This window comes from Pinus tabuliformis, chromosome 4_2 (genome assembly GCF_031772625.1).
Source record: "Pinus tabuliformis cultivar Carrire ecotype Pingquan chromosome 4_2, CPIR1, whole genome shotgun sequence".
Taxonomy (NCBI): Eukaryota; Viridiplantae; Streptophyta; class Pinopsida; order Pinales; family Pinaceae; genus Pinus; species Pinus tabuliformis.
This window is the reverse complement of record NC_142304.1, coordinates 278,292,476-278,304,678: the sequence shown is the minus strand read 5'-3', so window position 1 is coordinate 278,304,678 and position 12,203 is coordinate 278,292,476.

Genomic DNA, 12,203 nt, shown 5'->3' with positions numbered 1-12,203 from the left:
ATGGTGAGGCAGGTGTAAAAACAATGTTCGAGAAAGATACCTGCAAGAGGATTTAGGGAGCACTGATATTGATAAAGGGAGTTCGGATTGGAACTTTGTACAAGATTCTAGGTAACACTATTATTGATGGGTGCAACAGTTCTATGATACTTGAAAGTGGAGTAGAAAACCTAGTGGTCTCTGAAGAAAAGACCATGTTATGGCATCAAAGGCTTGGGCATATTGGGGAAAAGGGTCTACAAACACTGCATGGTAATGGTATGGTAGAATTTATGTTTAATTTCAATCTGGATTTCAATTTCTGTGAACATTGTGTATATGAGAAGTAGAATCAAGTGAGTTTCCTCTCTAGTGCTAAGAGGGCAAAAGGGATATTAGAGCTTGTGCATAGTGATGTGTTTGGACCTATGTCGGTTCTATCACTATGGAAGTTTGTGTAATATGTCTCCTTTATAGATGACTTCTCAAGAAATATATGGATATATTTCCTCAGGAAGAACTCTGAAGTCTTTGATAGGTTTAAATAATTTAAGACTTTGGTGGAAAATTAGACAGAGAAGAAGATCAAGGTGTTGATGACAAATAATGGGAGAGAGTTCTGTAAAAAGGAATTTGAAGATTTCTGTAAGAAGTGTGGTATAGACTACTCCATACACACCTTAGCAAAATGGAGTTGCAGAAAGAATGGACAAGAAATTGATGGAAAATGCAAGAAGCATGCTCAGTGGTGTCGGGTTAGGGCATAAATTTTGGGCAGAGGCAATGGAGACTACATGTTACCCGGTTAACAGATCACCTTCATCAACATTAGAGGATAAAACTCCACATGAAGTATGGATTCGTAAGAAAACCTCTATTTCACATCTGAAGATATTTGATTGTGATCATATGTACATATTCCAAAGTTGAAAAGAACCAAGTTGGATAGTAATTTGAAAGATGCATCTTTATTGGGTATAAGGATAGTTTAAAATGTTACAAGTTTTGGACCTTGGAAACAAGGAAGGTTGTGTATAACCGAGATGTGGTGTTTAGAGAGGTGAAATATGCTATTAAACATGAATACCTACCAAAGGAACCCGAGAAGATAGAGTTTGAGTTAAAAGAGGAAAAATCAGAGTCTACCGCAAAATAAGAATCAGAAGAGGAAGAGCCCCAAACTCTAGCTTTGAGAAGATCAGTGTGAGAGAGAAGACAACCATAAATATAAAACCCATCTACTTCTTGTTCAATTTTTTTTTTATCTATTACTAATGACGATCCTAGAACTGTCAAGGAGGTAGTAGATTCAGAGGATAGGAAACTCTGGAAAGAGGCCATGGTTGATGAAATGACATATTTGGACAAAAATGAGGCTTGGGATCTAGTGGAGTTGTCGGCTGGAAGGAAACCCATTGGAAGCAAATGGGTGTTTAAGAAGCATATGAATGCAAAATGAAAGGTGGAGAAATACAAAACTCGGTTAGTAGCAAAATGTGATTCCCAGGGGCAAGGAATTGATTTTGGTGACATTTTTTCTCATGTTACCAAGTTAGCTTCTATTAGATTACTTTTATTTGTTACTGTTACTTTTGATTTTGAGGTAGAACAGAGGGATGCGAAGACAACATTTCTTCATGAGGCTCTGGAAGAAGAGATCTATGAAACAACTTAAAGGCTTTATGGTGAAGGGTAAGAAAGAATTGGTATGCAGGTTAAAAAAGTTTTTGTACGAGTTAAAATAGTCACCAAGGATGTGGTATTATAAATTTGATACATATATATAGGGATTTGGCTTCACTAGAAACAACGCAGAGCAATGTGTATTTTAAATTAATTGGTGACTGTTATTTATTTGGTCTTGTATGTCGATAATATGTCGCTGATTGGAAATAACAATGTAATTATCTAGGATTTGAAGAGCCAATTGTCCTCCAAATTCGACATGAAGGATCTTGGTGTTGCAAACTATATTTTGAGCATGGAAATTAAACGATCTCGGGCAAAGAGGAAGCTCTGGTTAAACCAGAGGAAGTATGTTGAGACAATACTATAAAGGTTTAATATGCAAGATAATAAATTGGTGAAAGTTCCTATTTTTGTATGTGTAAAGTTATATGTTGAATAGTGTCCTAAGACATACAAAGAGGAAGAAGACATGTCTCGTGTACCATACGCAAGGGCAGTCAATAACCTGAAGTATGCAATGCTTTGTACTAGACTAAACATTGCACGTGCAGTGGGAGTATTGAGCAGGTTTATATCAAAACCATGGAAGGAGCATTGAACAACAATCAAGCGGGTTTTTAGGTATTTGTGTTGCCATTAGGGGAATTTTGAGGTCTAAAATGGGCCTCCTAAGAAAAATGTACAAACAAAATAAGATTTATAAGAACCAATAAGATTCAAGATAACGATGTCAACCATGGGAGATGATTCACCATTTTTGGAGTAAAAAAGTAAAAAGATTAAAAAATATAAAATAATAAAACTATTTTTTCAACTCATATTTTCAACTTACATCTCCAAGTTTTTACAGAAATTTCGAGTGGGAGAAATTGTTGGATGCAAAATTTAATTCCTCATCCAAATAGTACCTAGGTTGCATACTTTCAATGGACCCTGCTACACGAAAACTAAGAAATACATGAAAAACGTGATTTCAATCACGTTTTTCATGTATTTTTTATTTTTCGTGTAGTAGGGTCCATTGAAAGTATGTAATATGGGTACTCCTTGGATGATGAATCAAATTCTGCATCCAACGAGTGTTTCCACTCAAAATTTGAGTAAACCCATAGGGAGATAAGTTGAAAATATGTGTTGAAAAAATAGTTTTTCTTTTTTCCCTCTAAAATTTGACAATGTCATTCAATCTTATTTTATTAATTCCACTATTATTTTATAATTTCCTTAGGAGACCCATTTTAGACTTCAAAACTCCTCTATTGACTAGTGATTATGGTATGTGCTACCAAGAAGCCCAGGATTAGACAGAGTTTTGGACATCCATGACTTTGTTAATGTAGACTAGGTTGAAGATTTAGATTGGAGTGGGTATGTGTTAAACCTATATGGAGGAGCAGTCAGTGGGATGAGAAAGATAGTTTGTAGTGACACTTTCAACTATAGACGCAGAGTAGGTAGAATCTACTCATGCAAGCAAGGGAATAGTTTGGTTGCAAAGATTGTGTTCAAGTATATGGTTAGTACAACGAGCTATAATGATAGACTGTGACAACGGAAGTGCAATTTTCTTAGCAAAGAACCTTGCTTATCATTCAAAGACAAAGCACATCGATGTTCAGTATCACTTTGTGAGGGATATGGTTGAGGAGAAAAAATTGTTGCTAGTAAATGTGGGCACTTTGAAGAATGTTACAGATGCATGGATGAATTCTGTGAGCACTGAGAAGTTTTCTTGGTGTAGAGAAACAATGGGCATTGCAGGGTTGGACAAATGATTAAGCTCTCCTGTGACCCTCTATGTGGAAAAAAAAACAACAAGTGAGAGAATGTTGGGTGTGTTATATTCTTTCCACGATTAGTCACACGCGTGGACCTACCCATGGTTTTGTGCATGGGTTTTGCACATGGGTTTGGGCATGATGGTTTTCTTCCCATGGTATTTTGTAGATTCGGTTAAGAGAACTATAATTATGTTCTAATCCAGGGTTAATGGATAGGTGTTTATGAACGTTTCGACATGTATATATATGTATTGTATAATTGAAATGAATATAATGAGAAATCAATATGGTAATCTCGGTTTTGGGATCCAAGGGAGAATATCTGTGTATTTGGTTTTTGTTCTCACCATTCTATATTTTCTATTTTAATAATTCGTTTGCAGGTGATTGTTGTAGAGGGTTAAAACCTACATGAATAACTCTTATTTTGGTCCTATTTTCCCTTTGTTGCACCGAGTCAAAGAAAAGGATCCTTGGTCAGTTGATGATGGCAGTGAGAGGAAGACTTATCTTTGTAGTACACAACAACTCCTTGGGTCTTCGTAACACGTATTTGGATAGTTCCTTTCCATCGCTCGCACTTGGCATCTACTTGTTTCCTCAGTAATTGGGTAACTCTATAATTTACGCAACTCTCTGCCAATTTCAGTTGGAGCTCTTTGTCTAAATTCTGGTGCTGGCTTGGAGGGGTGTATATTTGTTCTTGGTATCATTACAATCCTATCAATTTCATTTGTATTCTGTTGGATCATTGTTGCGACGAGACTATTGTTTTTATACCTTTAGGTTTCCCCATTCATGTCTGTTTGTATGCCTACAACCTATTCCGCTTGGCTCGTGTTTTTAACTTTGGGCCACCTACTTTCAAGGTCCCTTGTTTTGCATTCAGGTATGACCTTACCTTCTCACTACTCTTGGGCTTCTGTCAAGAATAATTCCTATTTTATCCATTGGTGTAGCCTAATTTTGGTAGATACATAGAGGAAAAGAATGCAAAGTAGGCATGGTGGGGGAGGTCTTGGCCCCCAGGAGTGGAAATGAGTTCAACAAGAAGTCCAAGACACTGTTGAAACTTATCACTCAACTTTCCCCACTTGAAACTTGGAATAAGATTCACTAGTTGGAATCCCATACAACTAGGGAATGGCAAGCAATTTTGAATCTGAGATCCTAGAGGATGTGTCCGCCTGGAACCTTGACCCATGTATCAAAGTGGAAAATTATTTAGTGCCACCAATGGTATTCATAGGCTCACATATGTTCAAATGCACTAAGTCTAATATATCTCTAGCTTTATCAAATATTAAAGAAAACTTAACCTTTACATGTTTATTCAACAAGTGCGATTCACAAACTTTAAAGGAATCAAAATTAAAATTCATACCCTCAACCATTTCTAATAGGCTTTGCTCATTCAAGTGGCACATCATCCTATGCTAAAGCATGCATCCTTCAACTCATTTAGATCCTTCTTTAATGCATATAATTTTCTCAATTGTTGCAATGTTACTAGTAACTTAAATATGAATAGTAACATTGAATCTATTTAGAGTATGAACCCCAATTCCCTTAGCTTTGCATACCTCGGATTTCATTGATTATTGATGCCTCCAATTGCTCTCGAAATCCTTTATCAATTATAGAAATTGATAGAAATTGCAACTGCTCAAGATTTAAAACTGAAAAACAAGAGACACAGTTCCACTCTACTCATCCGCGGAATGGAAATCACAATTTACAACAACATGCATAGATATGCAACAAGAAAGACCACGAGTACACAATTATTTCTAGGAGAACTCAACTGGGAAAAACCATGAATTCTCTTTGCATTAATTAGTTGAATAGAGAAACTATTACAATTGTTTGCTCCAACTCTAAGCACAACCTGCAAAAGAATAATTGTTCTCTCTACTGAATGAGAAACTTTGGCCAACACTTAGCCAATTATTTACTGCATGCAACAACTATACACTCAAATTAGTATACAAGTCATGTTACACTACCTTGTCATCTCCACTTCAGCTGAGAAATTTGAATTCCATGCATGCATTAGCTATTTTCCGTTGATTGATTAGTTAACTGAAAGATATCTGAGTTACACTATTGTCCCACTGCATAACTGACCTTCAACTGACTCTATCAATATTTAGAGGCCAGTTAACTGAATACAACTAAAAATAATTGAACTAGATTGCTAGAATTTAGAAATCAACACATGCATAACTGAACTCCAAGCCCATAAATCAAATTTACTACGCTAACTGAGTGACAAGAGCCATGTCACACTAGTGATATGAAATTGATTGTTAGTTAACGATGTGCTAGTATCATTTCCAGATATAAAATTTTCTTTGCTTTGGTTTGCTTGTCCATAAAGAGTTTATCCATGAGCATGTGATTGTCAATTCATCTAACTTGGTGAAATTTAGTGTTTTGCATGAACTTAAAAGCGTGAATTTAAATGGCTGAATAACATCATATAAAAAAACATCAAGCACAAATAACATAGCTCAATACACAAATTTTTGTTGAAGGAGTTCACCCCTCCTGGGCTACATCCCTTTGGTCCAGCTTCATAGTGTGGGCCTTTGTATTAGCTTCAATAGTGTTAAAATTGTTGTTACATGCATCCAATGCTATTGGAATTTGTTCCAATGAGTTTAAAACATTCAAATATATCAGAAATGACTATTTGTTTACTCAATTTGGTTACCAGCAGCTTTGGGAATGGCCTCCAACACCTGGTGGCCCTAGGCTTAAAAAATTTTCAAGTGACCAAAAACACCTGTAGATGACCACTTTTACCTATGAAACATACTCCAAAGAGTTCCTAGCATGCCAATTAGCCAAAAATGACTATTCATTTTTGAAATTTGGCTGATAATTGCCTCAGTTATGGAAAAACCAATTTTCCCTAGAAAACCTCCACTGAATCTGGAGAGACTCCAGTTAAGTTCGCCAAATTTGGTGGAAGTTACGGATTTGGTGGCTCCACCATAACTTACGCTAAATTAATCACGGATTAATTAAATTCTAAACTCAATGCTAAGCATGATTATCACTAAGCTTATCCATCCGCTGCCCTTGGTTGTGTGGATGAGGTCATATGGGGTGGGCGTTGCAACCACCCCACCGTCGACATCAACTTGCAGTTTAAAACCATGTGTGGCGACCCTCCTTTCAACTGAGCGCCCGATGGTCTATTGGTAGTGTACATGGAGTGGAGTAGAGGAGGTTGTGGTTTCCATTCCCCCTCCCTCTGCGCATAAATTTTGCCATTCGAAACTTTTATATGCCATAGAAATAATATATGTGGTTTAAAATAATGAGTTTTGGAATATATATATTGTGAAATATAATATGGTTTAAAAATGATATATATATATATATATATATATATATATATATATATATATATATAACCAGTTTCAAAACTTAACCAATATTTCATAATTATTCATTCCTTGGAGGTCATTGGCAAAATCACCTCTTCACAAACCATTTGGAGAATCTGAAAATGACACTTGTCACAATGTCGCTGGCTGAAACTAGAGAATATTCTCTGCACGCTGATTCGGCATCCAGTGAACCCTACTCTAACTTTGACTTTGACTTTTTTTTTTACCAAACTTTCAGAAGCTCTAACTTTTGCATACGATGTCGGTTTTTTGAACTGTTCACGGCATTGGAATCCTGGTGACAAACTCTATCTGGTTATTCAGGTCTGAAGCAATTTTGAGCACTTTCATTTTTTAGCTAAAATATTGATCCTTGATCATTCCTCTCCACTAGAAGCCTTTTGACACCAAAAGCTCTCTTGATCACTGATTATGTTGATGAGGGGACTGTTCCCTCATCTTTCTATTCTTTATCCATTGAAATTTTCCTAATTTCATCATTTGGAGCTTTTCATAAGAAAACAAAATTTTCCTTGATTCCAATGACCATCTATTGTTTTCTTTGACACCGCCATGCTACAATATTTCTAAATTTGCAGAACAACAATCTAATTTTGCATAAAACATTTTGTTCCTACCTTGGTCAACAATCAAAGGAAAATTGGAATCTTTCTCACCTTGCACTTTGTCTCTATGGCAATTATTAGCTGCTTTTGCCTTGTACTGGAGTCGACTCTTGCCCAAGTTTCTTTGCCATTGTAATGTTCCTTTTGGAAACCATCAATGAACATTTGTGAAACCCATGCCTTCTTTGCCAAGCCACTTTGTCCTCTTTTCTTTGTCCTATGCAACTTCTTGCACCGACACCTTGTTTTCAATGCCGCTCAACACCAATGTTGGCTGCTGCAAATGTTTTTCACCTTCTTTCAAAGGCAACATATTATCATTCTAAAACAACCCATTACAAACATAAGCATTATGAAAAGTATGATTTAAAACTTCTCTTTGTTGGATCATCAACAATGTCAAGTTTTGACTTGCATTCACTAGCCTCTTCATTTTCCCTGCATTAACTAAAGAAATTTTCAGTTTCTTGCGATGAGCTCTCACAATATACTTCAACCCATCTTTAAGAAAATGATATTCCTGCTCATAGTGATGAAACACCGCTTTCACCCACATTTACATTCATATTTGTTGCTAATATCCAAGTACCACTAAATAATCATAAAACCATTAACAACATTGAAAGTATTGACATAGATGAAACCATACCCTGCTTTTTCTTCATAGCTAAAAAAACTCAACTTATCATGCTGCAACTCTTCTTGATGTACAATTTTGGATTTCTTAAGCATGTCTCTCTGTTTGTGATTAACTTTAATGATCTCATGCATGTGTACTTTAGGTTGCACAAAAACAATTTTACTTACATAAGCTGCTTTTTAAAACTATTTAACTGTGAAAAGAGATTTACTGCTTTTATGGGGTGAGAATGTACAATATATTCAATTCCTTTTTCGAACAAGTGATATTGATTATGTTCCCTAAAAAATATCGCTTTCCGATCATACAAATATGGACTACCCAAGACCATCCCACATGTATCTAGTTTTACCACATCACACATCACCTTATCTTTAATTTGAGAAGTTATTGCAAATGGTAACATACATTGCTTAGTCACTCGCAATTTATGGTTTTTTCTCATTGGCAAATTAAAGTATAAGGTTTATGATGCTTTATGGTTTTCAATCCCAATTTCTTAACCTCTTTTTCTGAAATTAGGTTAGCTTGAGATCCACTATCTAGTAATGTGTCGATCTTTGTATGTTTCATAACAACCCTTATATGAAATAAATTGTGTATGGAACTATTAGAATCATTACCTTCATCAGATTTACCAGTCATCACCAATGATGCGATCTGCGTCTCGTTGCCTGAATTTGACCCTAAGTCCATCAATTTCACTATTGGTGCAACCTTTTGCTTCCCTTTTCTGATCCACTTCGGTTTCATTTCAGGGTGAAATTGCTAACAGTGGTCTTTGTCATGACCCTCTTTCTTGCAATGTTTACAAGAGAGATTTTCAGCCTCCATCTTAGTGTAGTTTTCTTTCTTCACTTTTCCTTTTCCCTTACTCTCCTTTCTGGCTATCGATTGTGATGATACCCCAAATCCTAATTTACTTGCTTCAATGTAAGTTTCTTGTACTTCCTCTTCATCCAGGTTAGTAGGACTGAACATAAATACAATATTACGAATATACTCAAGAAATCCTCCTATGTATTTCATTAGAGTTTCTTGAGTATATAAAGGAATATCTAGAGTTAAGGCCTTCTTACGAAATTCATCTGTATATTCCTGCACTGAATGACCTTTCCTAAATTTTAGTCCTTGCCATTCTATTAAAGCTTTTTCCTTATATCCCAATGGATAGAATTGCTTTCTAAGTGTAGTAATAAAATCAGACCATGATGAAAAAATATTACCGATAAGCTGAGTACCTTTCTGTAACTTATTTTACCATCAGATCAATGTTGTGCCTTCTAAACGAAGTGATGCTAGCTTGATTTTGATTTCATCTTCAGTGATCTGTTACACACTGCAATAAACCTTCATTTGCTTGACCCAGTTGTCAAGATTCTCAGCATCAACTTCTCCATTGTACATGGGTAACTCGAACGTAACATCAAGATGCAACAATGGTTTCGAAGTTTCAGATGGAGTCAAGAGAGAAGCAATAGGGTCTTTTTGATCACTTTCATCTTCTTTTCCAGATTGTAATGGCTATCCCTCTTCATTTTTAGGTTTTGCGTCTTCATCTTTTTCTTTCTTAAACTCTTGATACATTTATTTGAACATGGTTCGGAAGGTCATGAAAGCATCCACAAAGACTACATCAGATCCAAAAGGATGATCACTGCTTCCTTCTTCAACCATCTCTTCTCCTCGAGTTGTCCTTCTTGTCGATCCAACTTTTGGATCTCCTTCAATAAGTTCTCTTTCACCAAGCTTTGATTTTCTCTCGGTGATCATGCACACTTACAAATCACAATTATCAATTAAGCTTTGATACCAAATTATCCAAGGTCTGATCTTTATGGAAATGTGATTTATTATATTTTAAAAAGTGTTAATGCATGATTTTTAAAACACCATTTAAATTGCTTCAAAAACATGTAATTTATAATAAGAACTTGAAAATGGAAATAGTAGCAATTCAGGGAATACAAAAACAATCTCGTGAACACAATGATACCAAAAGTTTGTTAACGGAGTTCGGTTATATTCAAGCCTACATCTCCGGGCCCTGGTCTCCAGCGGGGAGGACTTTATATTAGAAACTGCCAAAGCCATAAATACATAAAAGTAAATTGCTTCATATACAATCCTAAACAATCTTGCTGCAATCCGTTGTACCTTAGGATCCTGTAGCAACTCTCAGTTCTGAAAAATGCTTCCCGGATCTCACAAAAAGTGCCTTCAAAGTTCTCAACTTCACTACCTATACATGCTCAAAAACTTCTCTGCTGCCTACAATCTCAACTCTTCAAAATGGCAAGCTTCTTTTTCCTCTCTTGACATAACATTACAAATATATAATGTTTAGGCTAAAACCATAATGGAAAACATAATAAAATGATTTTAATACGTGGCGCATAGGTTATTAATATGTTATAACCATATATCATATATGGTTATATTGTTACAACACCTGTGCTATATTTAACACATTATTGTAAACCAAAGTTTTACATAACCCTTTGGTGCAATTAGAATATGAAACATGGCATATGGTTAAAACGTTGGTGTATCGGTGGCATTAACATAACATATACCCCGTGGATAGACATAACCAATGTTTAAACATTGGATTGTAGGCATATAGGATATATCATATGGTTCAGCGATGGTATCACATTGAAACCCGTGTCATACAACTGGTGGTATACAACCCATGGCATACTAACCCGTGGCATACAACTTCCAAACTTTAGTGGTGATGGCATAACCTCGCGAGGTATGTCGAATATAGAATATGGCTACAACACGCTAATGTGGTGACTCCACCAAGTTTGTAAACACCGATAAACATAAAAATTGGGTTTGGCGAGGCCACCGAATGTGGAAAGCACTGCCAACCCTACCCCCCATTGCCATTTTAAATAAAACTTAACTACAATATTTGTGCTATGTATTAATAAAGTAAAGCCATGGCCCATTGGTAAAGTTTTGTAATAAGACTGTTGTGGTCACGGGTTCGAGCCCAACCTTGCCAATTAAACCTCTGACTTGTGCATTAACTTTGACTGCCTCTGCATTGACTTTAACCTCCACGTGTCATGATATGAGGTTGCCACTTGGTCTGTAAGGCCCATTTTTTTACCTGTTTACCATAAACTTCCGAGCATGTTTTCTCATTCATATGGAGGTCAATTTTGAAACCGAACATACCACTGGAATCAACGCGAAGAGCTCTTCAAATTGGCATTGGTTTTGTGACCATCCAAGACTGTAAAATTATGAGCATTTCAAAGATCCTTGATGATCCATTGATCAATTTCAGATCATTTCCTCCCCACCGAGACCTTTTGGACCACGAAAAGGCTTAAATTCCATAAAACAAATGTGGGTGCCATTTTCCCACTTGGTTGGTATCTGTCCACCCTGTTCTAAATGTGTACACTTTACTCATCATTACAATTGTCCGAACATTATAAAAACTAAAAACATTATACACAAAAATAAATTATTAATAATCTTGAATAATATCCTTTTGTTTTATTTGGTGTCAATTGGTATCAAAGTCGGCTTTTTCTCTGGCCATAAGGGATCTATTTTCCTTTTTTTATGAGATTCTCTAACTTTATAGGGAACAACTCTTTCCTAGCATATCCATGAGGGTTCCACTCCCTCTTTCTAGAATTTGTTTTTTTTTCAAAGTCAAACGTCACACATGGCACTTTATAAAAAGAGATAATATAAAAGTATTTTTATATTATTTCTCGCATAAATTTATATATTTCGTTTTTGCAACAATAATAACATTTTTCTTACAATCGATTCAATTTTATCAACCATCAAGTTATAGTGGGATAACTGAGAGGTAGTATATTTGAAGATTGCCAATTTTGAATAACACCTTCAATTGGGTTGCATTCATCAGTGAGCCTACTAATTCTTTGAAATGTTTTAAATATCAATTTATTATCAAGGTTAAATGTTTATATATCGATAGTGTCATTCACAACACATAAGATTGCAACAAATACATATTCACCAAATACACCATCCACCTCCTATAAACTTTTGCCTCCTTAACAATAATAATAATAATATAAATATAAAT